General features: G+C 46.9%; 1 pseudogene; it reads right to left on the bottom strand.

The window, feature by feature from the left end:
* Nucleotides 1-467: 467 nt before the first annotated feature.
* On the bottom strand, nt 468-5,579 carry LOC117020040 (frizzled-5-like; annotated as a pseudogene).
* Between the last annotated feature and the right edge of the window lie 6,423 nt (nt 5,580-12,002).

Below are 12,002 nucleotides of genomic sequence, written 5' to 3'. Positions count from 1 at the left end.
CCGTCTGACCCTCAAGAAACAGCCTGGATGAGTCTCGCCGTCGTCTGCCCGGCCTCCGTCTTCGCTGTCATTGGACTCCTACTATTTCTATCCTTTGCTGATCCTCTTGGCTCCTACCCCTAGCCGGCCCACTCCTCACGATCCTCCTCCTTGCTACCATTGGGCCATGCATAGTTAACGCTGTCGTACGTTTCATAGAGCTCTCCGTCACCTGTCGGGCTACAGCCGGGATCCTTGCCCTGCGGTGTTATCGTCCTCTTAGCTAATACAATAATCTCTAAATTGTTACCACTTACGATCATCAACAGGGGGAACATGATGGAAGAACTGAACTAAAATGGTGGCCCGAGCGAAGAGAGAAGTCCCCAGCCTAAGCCCCAGCCCACTTCCACATAACCCCCTCCAAGCCACACCCCGAGCCAATCACCAGACGATACCTACCCCTTCCCTGTCTTCAGGAAGTCCCCAACCCATAAAATCCTGCTCAAAACCTTGCTAGGGGCTCAGTCTTTGGGAAGGAGCCCGCTGAGCCCGCCAGCGCAATAAAGCTGACTTTCCTAACTCTCTGAGTGCTGCTTGGGTTCTTTCCGGTCATGGTATCCGTAACAGAGGAATCATGTGCAAAGAGTTTTCTAGGCCATGTGTGCTAGGTTTTGTGGGCACCACCGAAGTTTCCATTTTGATTCAGAAGATAAGAACAGTGCATTTTTATAACCGTGAACAGGTTTTAAGCGTCCTTAAACCCAGAATACCAAGCTTCTCTCCACAGCAGTGTTTAAATTCACTATGGGAACTATGTATTTATTTACTTAATATCCATGAAGGAAAAATTGACCTGGGCTTCAATCTTAACTTTTCTAACTTTGGTATAAAGCACAAATGCCTAGACATGTTTTTTTAAGGAGGCGTTCTCAAATTTTAATTGCTTTTGCCATTTGAGCTTCCTACATTTAGTCACCACTCAACCCTGGTCAATGGCATTTTGGTGGCCATAGCACACTGTCACCCCCTTCCCTGTAAAGGCTTCACACTGTTCATGAATGAGTGGTTAAACAAATTAGTAAAGCAAAGTGAATTTTCGAATAGTGAAGTGTGTTTGTCAGTGTGAATGTGTGGGGGGTGCATTTGCGTGTTGACACAGGCGCTCATCAATATATAAGCTTTCTCAGAAAAAGAGGGAAAAAATGTACTGAGGTGGTGGTGTGGGAAACAGCTTTCCTCCTGCTATAGCAGTTAACTGATCCAAATTTCCAAAGCTTATACAAATGTGTTGCGGGTCTCATTTGTTTTCTGATACTGCACAGAGCAGTGTCTTGCTGCCTTTGGAATATCTGGCTGTACACTAGTCCAAACGCCAGGGAGACCTATTTTCCCTCATGACTGCCTGTGTTTGCTCACAGGTAGCCAGCCTCCCTCCCCCACTTCAAGCACCTCATTCAAGGGTGAGGAGGTTTCTTATCACAGCTCTGCAGGAGAGGAGGAATAAGAAAAGCAAAAAAGACTCTTTCACAGGATAAAGGAGGTGGGATGGGGTGGAGCCCATAAATGTTGGAAACTTACATAATTACTGGAAGTATAGCCATATAGTTCTTAAATCTACAAATCAGCTCCCTTTAGCAACTATCACTAAGTACTTCCAGAAAAGGAGTGGGTTTACGTGTACCCAAATTCTAACACAACTTGTTTTGTACAAAAAAAAGAACTGGCATCACTGAAGCCTAGTATTAAGTACCACTCACTCCTCTGGCACAGAACTGCCATCTGAACCATCTAGAATTCAAGCTCAACCAATTGCCATCCCATAGGTCCTCATTACTCCAACTGTTGATACTGGACAGTATGTTGCCACCTCTAACTTATTCAAATGCTCGGGCTGTTAAGAAGGAGGGTGCTTACAAGTACCACAGAAAAGAAACCCAAGCTCGCTAAAGAAATAAGAAGGAACAGAAAATTGCTCAACACGCCCTAACCTTGTCACTGTGGGGAGGTCCTACCCCATTATACTCTGCCACCCCCTTGGTGTGACTTGGAGTTTCCCCTCAGGCACGACTATAAGCAGGAAAAACCATCTTGGACACTTTAAGCAGTGGAAGGAGAAACAAGCTGAAAAAGCACTGCTGTCAACTTCCCTGTCACAGCAACCCAAACTTTCACTGGTTACATTTTCTTTAAAGAGACAAGTATAGGAAATACATTTTTCCAATTTAGACCCCACAGTTCAAAGAAACCTGAACCAAGGGGAACTTCATTAGAATGCCAACCTAAGGACTGTGAAGACCACAAAGCAAAGGTAAATTTTGTTGCCAAAATGCAACAAAGTCAAAAATTTTAAAAAAAATTTTAAATTTTTTTAAACTTAAATTAACTTAAACTTTTTTTTTTAAACTTTTTTTAACTTAAATTAAAAACAGTCTTCCCCTGAAGAAGGCAGTAAGAATCCCAGAACAGAATACAGATGAGCTGAGCCCCCTTGAGAAGTCCTGGGACAGCTGCTCCCTTCAAAGGGCCCTTTTCCCCCTCTCTCCAAGTTGTGGGGGAGTTTGGGGGACACCAGAACCAGGAAGGTAAACACAAGTGAGGCAAGCAAAGCTACTAAGCAAAACAATCCCCCTACCTAACTCCAGGCCCATACCTCCACCGCTGCCTAATGCAGGGACAACGGGGGACACCTGATTGTGGTAGGTAGTTGCAGGGGGGTGGGGGTGGGGGTCCAGAGGCCCAATCCTGCCCCTGAGCACTGCGCTGGCTTCGGCACAGTCCCTGGCAGCCCTCGCACCTCCGCTCTTGTGGCCCGTTGAACCACGCAGCAGCAGCAGCTACTGGAGCGCCGCCAGGACTCTACAGTGTCGTGGGACCAAAGCGGGGATGCCCTATATGATGCCGACCACGAGGCACGTGAAGTACTTGAGCACCCAGTACTCCAGCTTGGGGCGCGGTGGGCCGGTGTTGGACCCGCACGTGGTGAGTGCAGCCTCCCAACTCTGCGACAGTGCCGTTCCTCCAGGGAGCAGGCCACCACTGTGCTGGCGGGACTGTGTAGAGCAGCGTGAAGATGCCCATGCGGGTTATGAGCTTCTCCAGCTGGTCTGTCTCGGTGCAGCCCTGCTTGATGACCCTGCGCAGGTGGAAGAGCATCTCGAAGCCCTCCAGGACGAAGAGCGTGCCCACCCACCTGCAGCTAGAGCACCAGAGGGCCCAGCACGAAGGCGTGCAGTGAGTTCAGGTTCTGGTTGCCCACGGAGCAGATGCCAGCCACCGGGTCCCCATCCACGGAGCTCAGTGCCAGCGCGGTGATGGACTTGACCCTGGGGATGAGCCACACGGCCGAGTGGAAGTACTGCACATACCCCACGATGGCTTCGTTGTCCCACTTCATGCCAGCCACCAAAAACCATGTGAGCGACAGGTGACCCACCACACGGAGCTGGCCATGCTCAAGAAGTAGACCAGAAGGAAGACAACAGTGCACAGCGCAGGGCCCTCCTAGTGAGTGTGGCTGTGCTCCTAGTTGCAGGCAATACTGGCAGGACCCACGACCAGGAGCACCGGGAGGCCCAGCGACACGCACAAGAAGGCTGGAAGGAAGGTGAGGCGCTCAGGGTAGCAGAAGCATTCCGTGTCTATGAGGAAGGTGACCACTGTGGTGGAGGTGGAGATGAAGCACAGCACAGACCCCAAGCCCATCCAGAAGGTGGCGAAGGCGCACTCGGCGGGGCGCAGGAGGGCTGGTAGCAGGGAACCTCGCAGTTGGGTATCTGGCCTGTAGCACCGGTTGTATAGCGGGTGCGACTCCTTCGGGATGGGTACGAAGGATTCTTGGCACTTGCACACGGATGGATCCTTGCTGCCCACTCGCCTCCTCCCTCTCCTTCTCCCCTCTCCTCCTGGGGCTGGCGCGCCCGAGAGGGTAGGTTGGCAGGGAAGGCCCTTGGGGGTGCAATGGCGGCCTGGCTGCAGTTGTAATCCATGCACAGGCCCTCTGTCTAGCGGCCCAGCACTAAGAGGGATCGCTCCTAAACTGCGGCCCACGAAGCTCCACTGGGGCAAGAGCAGGGAGCGGCCCGCCTTGGCGCTCTGGCACACTCAGCTGCAGGACCGCAGGGCCTTGCTAGAGTCAGGCAGGCAGATAGATGGGCGTGTACCTTGAGCACAGGAAAAAGAGCAGGCTCAGAGAGCAGTGGATCTCCACCAGTGGTCAGAACTGGTGCACCTCCAGGCCCGTCTTGTCCTGCATGTCGTGGTTAAACTGGTTGGGCATGTGCGTCAGGCGTAGCGGATGCGGCGGCACATGGGTACCGAGATTTCCTGGCACAATGGAGGATGCAGCCGCCAGGCCTGCCAGCTGCGTGGGAAGCAACAGCAGCAGCAGCGAAGCCGGCGCCCACGGGTCAGGCGGAGCCATGACCCCCTCGCCTCCCGCACTGGGCTGAGGCCAGAAGGGAAAAGCGAGATGGGGTTTTCCTCTTCTCCGACTTGCGTGTGGCGCTGGGGCTGGCGACTTGTTGGTTTCTTTCTCACTTCAGGAAATCTGCCCAAAGATAAACTGTTTCGGGAAGGCGCCGCCTCCCTTCGCAGGCAGCGCTCAGCATTTCGCAGGATAGGACTGGGGAGGGGCCGTGAAGATTCCGACTGCGCGGACATACTCTTTATAAAGAAGCGAGGGGGAGAAGAAAAACTAACGACTTTCAGTCAGAGGGGAGTCAACGGCTGGGTCCCCGCAAGCGTTCACCAAATCTCTAGATTAACCTCTCTCCCTTCTCTCCCGCCACTTCCTGATAGGCTGGACCATTGGTCTTAGCGCTAGGCGCCCCCCCACCTATAAAAGGGCAAAGAGCCTAGAAGAAGAACCCGGAGAAGTGAAGGCGCGGGCTCTCACCTCTGCGAATCCCGAGAGAGGCAGACAGTCCCCAGCCAGCCTGGTTCCCCCGTCCCTGGGACACTGCTCAAAAAGGAGACTCAGAGCCAAGATGGCGCCGGAAAGTTTGGTGGCTGCGCATGGCACCAGGTCGGGGAGTTTCAGAAAGGGGGTCGCCCCCTGAACGCGCTCGCCCTTTCCTTGTCCGCACCCACCTCCCGGCATGTTCCTAAGGGGCCGGCCGTGCGTTCCACCGGGGTCCCGGAGCTAGACCAAGGGCGAGTGCTCCTGCAGCACCTAGCCGAGAGGAAGGAGGTGTGTGGACGCCGGGGGTACCCGCCACCTCACAGCACGGTTAACAGCCAGTGCCGGACCCCCGGGGACTGCAAGGTACGCGCTGGCCGCCGCCTCCCGCCCGCCGCTCTCCTCCTCCCCTGCAGGGGGCTCCTCGCTCCAGGGGACTCCTGGGGGCGCATGGGGCGCTCCTGGGACGCGACGGGCTCGGTCATCCCCCGTAAACACACCCGGTGGCCCAACTCCTGCTGCATTTGAGGGCGCTAGGTGGCGACAGCGGCAGCGGTGGCGAGCTGGTGGCCACCGGCCCACTGCCCTCCCCTTCTTCGTGGGTTCAGCTGCAACTAAAGCCCACCATGAGACACGGGCCCCCGTAGTTCTCTAGGGCTGCGGCTAGGTTGGTAGGTTACCCCACTACGCACTCCGCGCGTCGGAGCCCACTGAACCCCCGGCTTCACCTCTCCTCCTTGCTCCCACGGCCCCGCCCCAGCGTGGAGGCGAGGAATGCCGGCCAATCGCAGGCCGGGAAGCGCCGGGGGTGGAGCGAATGCTAATCACGCTTTCCTGACACCGGGGGCGGGAAACGCTAGCTGGACATCCGAAAGAGTTCTGTGCTGGCGCCCACGGTTGCGGGACTCACTTTCCTGTAACGTTCTAGCTTCCGAGCCTTTGCTTTTAGGGCCCCTACCAGTCCTCCTCTCCGCAGCTAAGAATTCTAACAAAGGCCTGCGCTTCTTTAAAAGAACTCCTCAATCATTCTTCACCGTGGCACCTGTCTCCCCTCTGTGCTTTCCTCATACCAGGGAGCTCCCCTCGAGAGAACAGAGAGAACGGCGAATGCTTACGGAGCCCCCACTGTGTGCCAGACACAGCGAGAATCGTTTACATTTTAATACAAGATCTCAGATCCTTGCAACAGTTCAATGAGGCAGGTACTCCTTACAGGTGAAGAAACACGTTTAGAAACTTGACCAAGGTAACCGAGGGTATAATAGTTCCCCAAGAAAACCGCAACCTGAACCATCTTGTTCCCTGCGGTATTCAGAGAGCCTGGCACATAGTAGGCGCTCAAATGACAAAACCTGGATTCTAACCCAGGTAGTTGGGCCAGCGCATGCACAATTTTAAGCACGCCCCCATAATACAACAGGTATCTCCCTGCCCCTCAACCTTTACTTTTGCATTTCCTAAGAAAATCATATGGTTGTGACAAGAAAGATTTTCTTTCTCTTTGGAAGTCTCCAGAGAGGTTAGTTCTTTATCAGTGGAGATTGAAACTCCATGGCAGTTCCCCTCAGAGAGAAGCAACGCTCAACTTCGGGCTCTGTAAGGAGCAGAGCGCCGGCCCCCTGGCGCTGCAGAGCTTCGGCCCCCTGGGCTGCTAGCTACTTAGCCTCGCCCCTGCACACAGCCCGGTGCCTGCTGGACCACCTAGCAGTCTTTGGCAGGAACACCTGCTGCTGCTGGACGCCTCGACTGTCACGACACGCCGTGGCCCTCTCCAGGAGGGTTTTCATGCTACAAGTTTTAAATGTCCTAAAAGTGCCTCTTTTCTACGTGTTCTAATAAGGTTGGAAGACAGGTGTTTAGCATACTTGAAATTCATTCACAGGCTTACAAAAGAGGGGTTGAATTGTTTCCTCGTCCCCACCTCTTCCTTCTGAAAGAAAGCGAAAAGTAGGCTGAAGGGCCAGGGGACCAGCAGGACTCAGAACTGGACTAAAGGGGTGAGATAGGCCGCCGGTATTGTCGCTTTTGCGTCCTGGATCGCATTTCTACAGACTGGAAGGCTAAGTGGCAGAATAGCCCTCTCCCTTCCCCTCATCAACAGGCTTTGTGGGAAATACTGAAGAATACCTGCATTAATCCCAGCCTCAGAGTTAAAAGTGAACATGAATATCAACGGCTTCACAAATATCAAAACTAGTAATCAATATGTTTTACAAATACATTACATCTTTCATTCCCTGAAATCCTACAGGTGTTCCTATTTTATCTCTTGTTTTTTGGAGATACTTGCCACTCTGGGTCGGCAAAGTTCCCAGGGTTGAGAGTAGTGGGAGTTCAAAAGCCCTGGAATAAGCAGTCAAAAAGGAAGGGAAACGCTCTGTGGAAAATACCTGCAGACTGTGAATGTGCCAGGTGAGGGCTGTCTCACTCTGTGCCCTTTATGCAACTTCTGTATTACTGATGATGGAACAAGTTTTTTTGTTTGTTTGTTTGTTTTTTTATGTTTATCTGATCTCAGTGGTTGTTTGTTTTTGTTGTTGTTGTTCTTTTAATTTATTGGGGTGGCAATTGTTAGTAAAATTACATAGATTTCATGTGTACAATTCTGTATTACATCATCTATAAATCCCATTGTGTGTTCACCACCCAGAGTCAGTTCTCCTTCCATCACCATATATTTGATCCCCCTTACCCTCATCTCCCACCCCCCACCCCCCTTACCCTCTGGTAACCACTAAACTATTGTCTGTGTCTATGAGTTCTTGTTTGTCATTTGTTTGTCTTGTTTTTTTGTTGTTTTTGGTTTATGTACCACATATCAGTGAAATCATATGGTTCTCTGCTTTTTCTGTCTGACTTTTTTCGCTTAGCATTATACTCTCAAGATCCATCCATGTTGTCACAAATGTTCCTATATCATCTTTTCTTACGGCCGAATAATATTCCATTGTGTATATATACCACAACTTCTTTATCCATTCATCTATCGAAGGACATTTTGGTTGTTTCCATGTCTTGGCCACCGTAAACAAAGCTGCAATGAACATTGGAGCACATGTGTCTTTAAGTGTAGATGTTTTCAGATTTCTTGGGTAGATACCCAGGAGAGGGATTGCTGGGTCATATGGTAATTCTATTCGTAATTTTTTGAGGAACCTCCACACTACCTTCCATAACGACTGCACCAGTCTGCATTCCCACCAACAGTGTATGAGGGTTCCTTTTTCTCCACAGCCTCTCCAACACTTGTTACTATTTGGTTTGTTGATGATAGCCATTCTAACAGGGGTGAGGAGATATCTCATTGTGGTTTTTATTTGCATTTCTCTGATGATTAGTGATGTTGAGCATTTTTTCATATGTCTATTTGACATTTGTATGTCCTCTTTGGAGAAATGTCTCTTTAGGTCCTCAGCCCATTTTTCAATTGGGTTGTTTGTTTTTTTGTTGTTGAGTTTCATGAGTTCCTTGTATATTTTGGATATTAGCCCCTTATCGGAGGCACTGTTTGCAAAAATCTTCTCCCATTCAGTTGGTTGCCTCTTCATTTTATCGATGGTTTCTTCTGCTGTGTAGAAGCTTTTAAGTTTCATATAGTCCCATTCGTTTATTTTAGCTTTTACTTCCATTGCCTTTGGAGTCAAATTCATAAAATGCTCTTTAAATCAAAGGTCCATAAGTTTAGTACCTATGTTTTCTTCTATGCAGTTTATTGTGTCAGGTCTTATGCTTAAGTCTTTGATCCATTTTCAATTAATTTTGGTACATGGTGACAGATAGCAGTCCAGTTTCATTCTTTTCCACGTGGCTTTCCAATTCTCCCAGCACCATTTATTGAAGAGGCTCTTTCCTCCATTGTATGTTTTTAGCTTCTTTGTCAAAAATTATCTGTCCATATTTATGTGGTTTTATTTCTGGGTTCTCCATTCTATTCCATTGGTCTATGTGTCTGTTTTTCTGCCAATACCATGCTGTTTTGATTATTGTAGCCCTGTAGTACAAGCTAAAGTCAGGGAGTGTGATACCTCCAGTATTGTTCTTTTTTCTTAAAATTGCTTTGGCTATTCGGGGTCTTTCGTGGTTCCAAACAAATGTGATGATTTTTTGTTCTGTTTCTTTAAAAAATGCCATTGGGATTTTGATGGGGATTGTAGCGGACCAGCCGTTACGAGTGGAACAGTTCCTGACAAGGGGAGTGGGAATGAAAAAGAGACACTCACACAATTGATGCGGCCGGTCTTCAGTGATCCTGAAGCCCAGAGTTTACTTTCCTTTACCAATTTATACCACCTGTGTACGTGCAGCTTAACAATCACGAGTGTGCATTACCTCATTGAGAGTAAATTTTTAACTTCTACATAGAAACTACAAAATCACTGAAACTTCCCCAAAGTCATTTTCTCAATGACAAAGCCCACCAATTACTCTGATAATCATCAGTGATCTGTGTCCGGGAACCGGCCACTCCCACCTCATTCCTCAGCAGCTTGCAAGCACCCTTCAGGTGTAGGCAGAGACAATGCCTTAAGAGCTAAAACAAGTTAACCATAAACTGAGCCAGTCTGCAAGGCTACAGAATAACAAGAAATTATGGCTCCCCACAGGGGATTGCATTAAATCTGTATATTGTTTTGGGTAACACGGCCATTTTAACTATGTTGATTCTTCCAATCCATGAGCACGGAATGTCTTTCCATTTCTTTGTGTCTTCTTCAATTTCTTTAAAAAATGTCTTATAGTTTTCAGCATATAGGTCCTTCACATCCGTGGTTAAGTTTATTCCTAGGTATTTTATTCTTTTTGCTCCAATTGCAAAAGGAATTGTTTTTTGTATTTCTTTTTCTGAGATTTCATTGTTAGTATATAGGAATGCAATGGACTTTTGTACGTTGATTTTGTAGCCAGCAACTTTACTGTATTCGTTGATTGTTTCTGATAGCTTTTTGGTGGAGTCTTTAGGGTTTTCTATATATAGCATCATGTCATCTGCAAAGACTAATAATTTAACTTCTTCATTCCCAATGTGGATGCCTTTTATTTCTTTCTCTTGCCTGATTGCTCTGGTGAGGACTTCCAACACTATGTTGAAAAGCAGAGGTGATAGGTGACAGCCCTGTTGTGTTCATGAACGTAGAGCAAAGGGCTTCAGTTTTTCACCATTAATTAGGAGATTAGCTGAGGGCTTGTCATATATGGCCTTTATTATGTTAAGGTATTTTCCTTCTATACCTATTTTATTAAGTGTTTTAATCATAAATGGATGACGTATGTTGTCAAATGCTTTTTCTGCATCGATTGATATAATCATATGACTTTTGTCCTTTATTTTGTTTATGTGATATATCACATTGATGGATTTGCGGATGTTGAACTATCCTTGTGCCCCGGGGATGAACCCCACTTGGTCGTGATGAATGATCTTTTTAATGCATTGTTGTATTCGATTTGCTAGTATTTTGTTTAGGATTTTGCATCTGTATTCATCAGAGATATTGGTCTGTAGTTTTCTTTTTTTGTGTTGTCCTTACCAGGTTTTGGTATCAGGGTAATGTTGGCCTCATAAAATGAGTTAGGGACTACTGTGTCTGCTTCAATTTTTTGGAAGAGTTTGAGCGGGATTGGTATTAGATCCTCTTTGAAGGTTTGGTAGAATTCACTAGTGAAGCCATTCGGTCCCGGACTTTTGCTTTTGGGAAGGTTTTGGATGACTGATTCAATTTCGTTACTGGTGATCGATCTGTTTAGATTTTCCAGTTCTTCATGGTTCAGCCTTGGAAGGCTATATGTTACTAAGAACTTGTCCATTTCTTCTAGGTCATTGAATTTGGTGGCATATAAAGGGGACTATGGTCCTTCATAGTATTCTTGGATGATCCTTTGTATTTCTGTGGTGTCCGTGATAACTTCCCCTTTTTCATTTCTGATTTTGTTAATTAGTGTCTTCTCTCTTTTTATCTTAGTGAGTCTAGCCAACAGTTTGTCAATTTTGTTAATCTTTTCAAGGAACCAGCTCTTTGTCACATTAATTATTTCTATTGTCTTTTTGTTCTCTATTTTATTTAGTTCTGCTCTGATTTTTGTTATTTCCTTTCTTCTGCTGACCTTGGGTATCACTTGTTCTTCTTTTTCTAGTTCTTTAAGGTGTAACATGAGGTTATTTATTTGGGATTTTTCTTGTTTCTTGAGATAGGCCTGTAATGATATAAATTTCCCTCTTAAAACTGCTTTCGCTGCATCCCAAAAATTTTGGTAGGATTTATTTTCATTGTCATTTGTTTCTCTGTGTCTTTTGATCTCTCATCTAATTTCTTCTTTGACCCAGTCATTCTTTAAAAGTATGTTGTTTAATCTCCATGTATTTGTGTTTTTTCCTGCTTTCTTTTTGCAGTTGATATCCAATTTCAAAGCCTTGTGATCAGAGAATATGCTTGGTATGATTTCAATCTTCTTAAATTTGCTGAGGCTGATTTTATGTCCCAGTATATGGTCTACCCTTGAGAATGTTCCATGTACACTAGAAAAGAATGTATAGTCTGATATTTTAGGATGAAGTGCTCTATATATGTCAATTATGTCCATTTCATCTAATGTGTCGTTTAGGGCTGCTATTTCGTTATTTTCTGTTTGGATGATCTATCCATAGCTGTCAGTGATGTATTTAGGTCCCCTAGTATAATTGTGTTTTGGTCAATTTCTCCCTTTAGCTCTGTTAGTAGTTGCTTGGTATATTTCGGTGCTCCCTGATTGGGGGCATAAATATTGATGACTGTTATGTCTTCTTGTTGTATAGTCCCCTTTACCATTATGAAATGTCCATCTTTGTCCCTTGTTATCTTTTTCACCCTGATGTCTGTTTCATCTGATATCATTATGGCTACACCTGATTTTCTCTGGGTACCATTTGCTTGGAGTGTCAATTTCTACCCTTTCACTTTGAATTCATGCTTGTCCCTGTAGCTGAGATGTGTCTCTTGGAGACAGCATATGATTGGGTTTAGTTTTTTGATCCAATCTGCTACTCTGTGTCTTTTTATTGGTGATTTCAGTCCATTTACATTTAAGGTGATTATTGATATGTGAGGATTTCCTGTCATTCTATCTTTAGTTTTCTGGTAAGGCTGTG

This window comes from Rhinolophus ferrumequinum, unplaced genomic scaffold (assembly GCF_004115265.2).
Source record: "Rhinolophus ferrumequinum isolate MPI-CBG mRhiFer1 unplaced genomic scaffold, mRhiFer1_v1.p scaffold_57_arrow_ctg1_1, whole genome shotgun sequence".
Taxonomy (NCBI): Eukaryota; Metazoa; Chordata; class Mammalia; order Chiroptera; family Rhinolophidae; genus Rhinolophus; species Rhinolophus ferrumequinum.
Note: the sequence above shows the minus strand (reverse complement) of the source record. Positions and strands in the feature narration are given on the sequence as shown.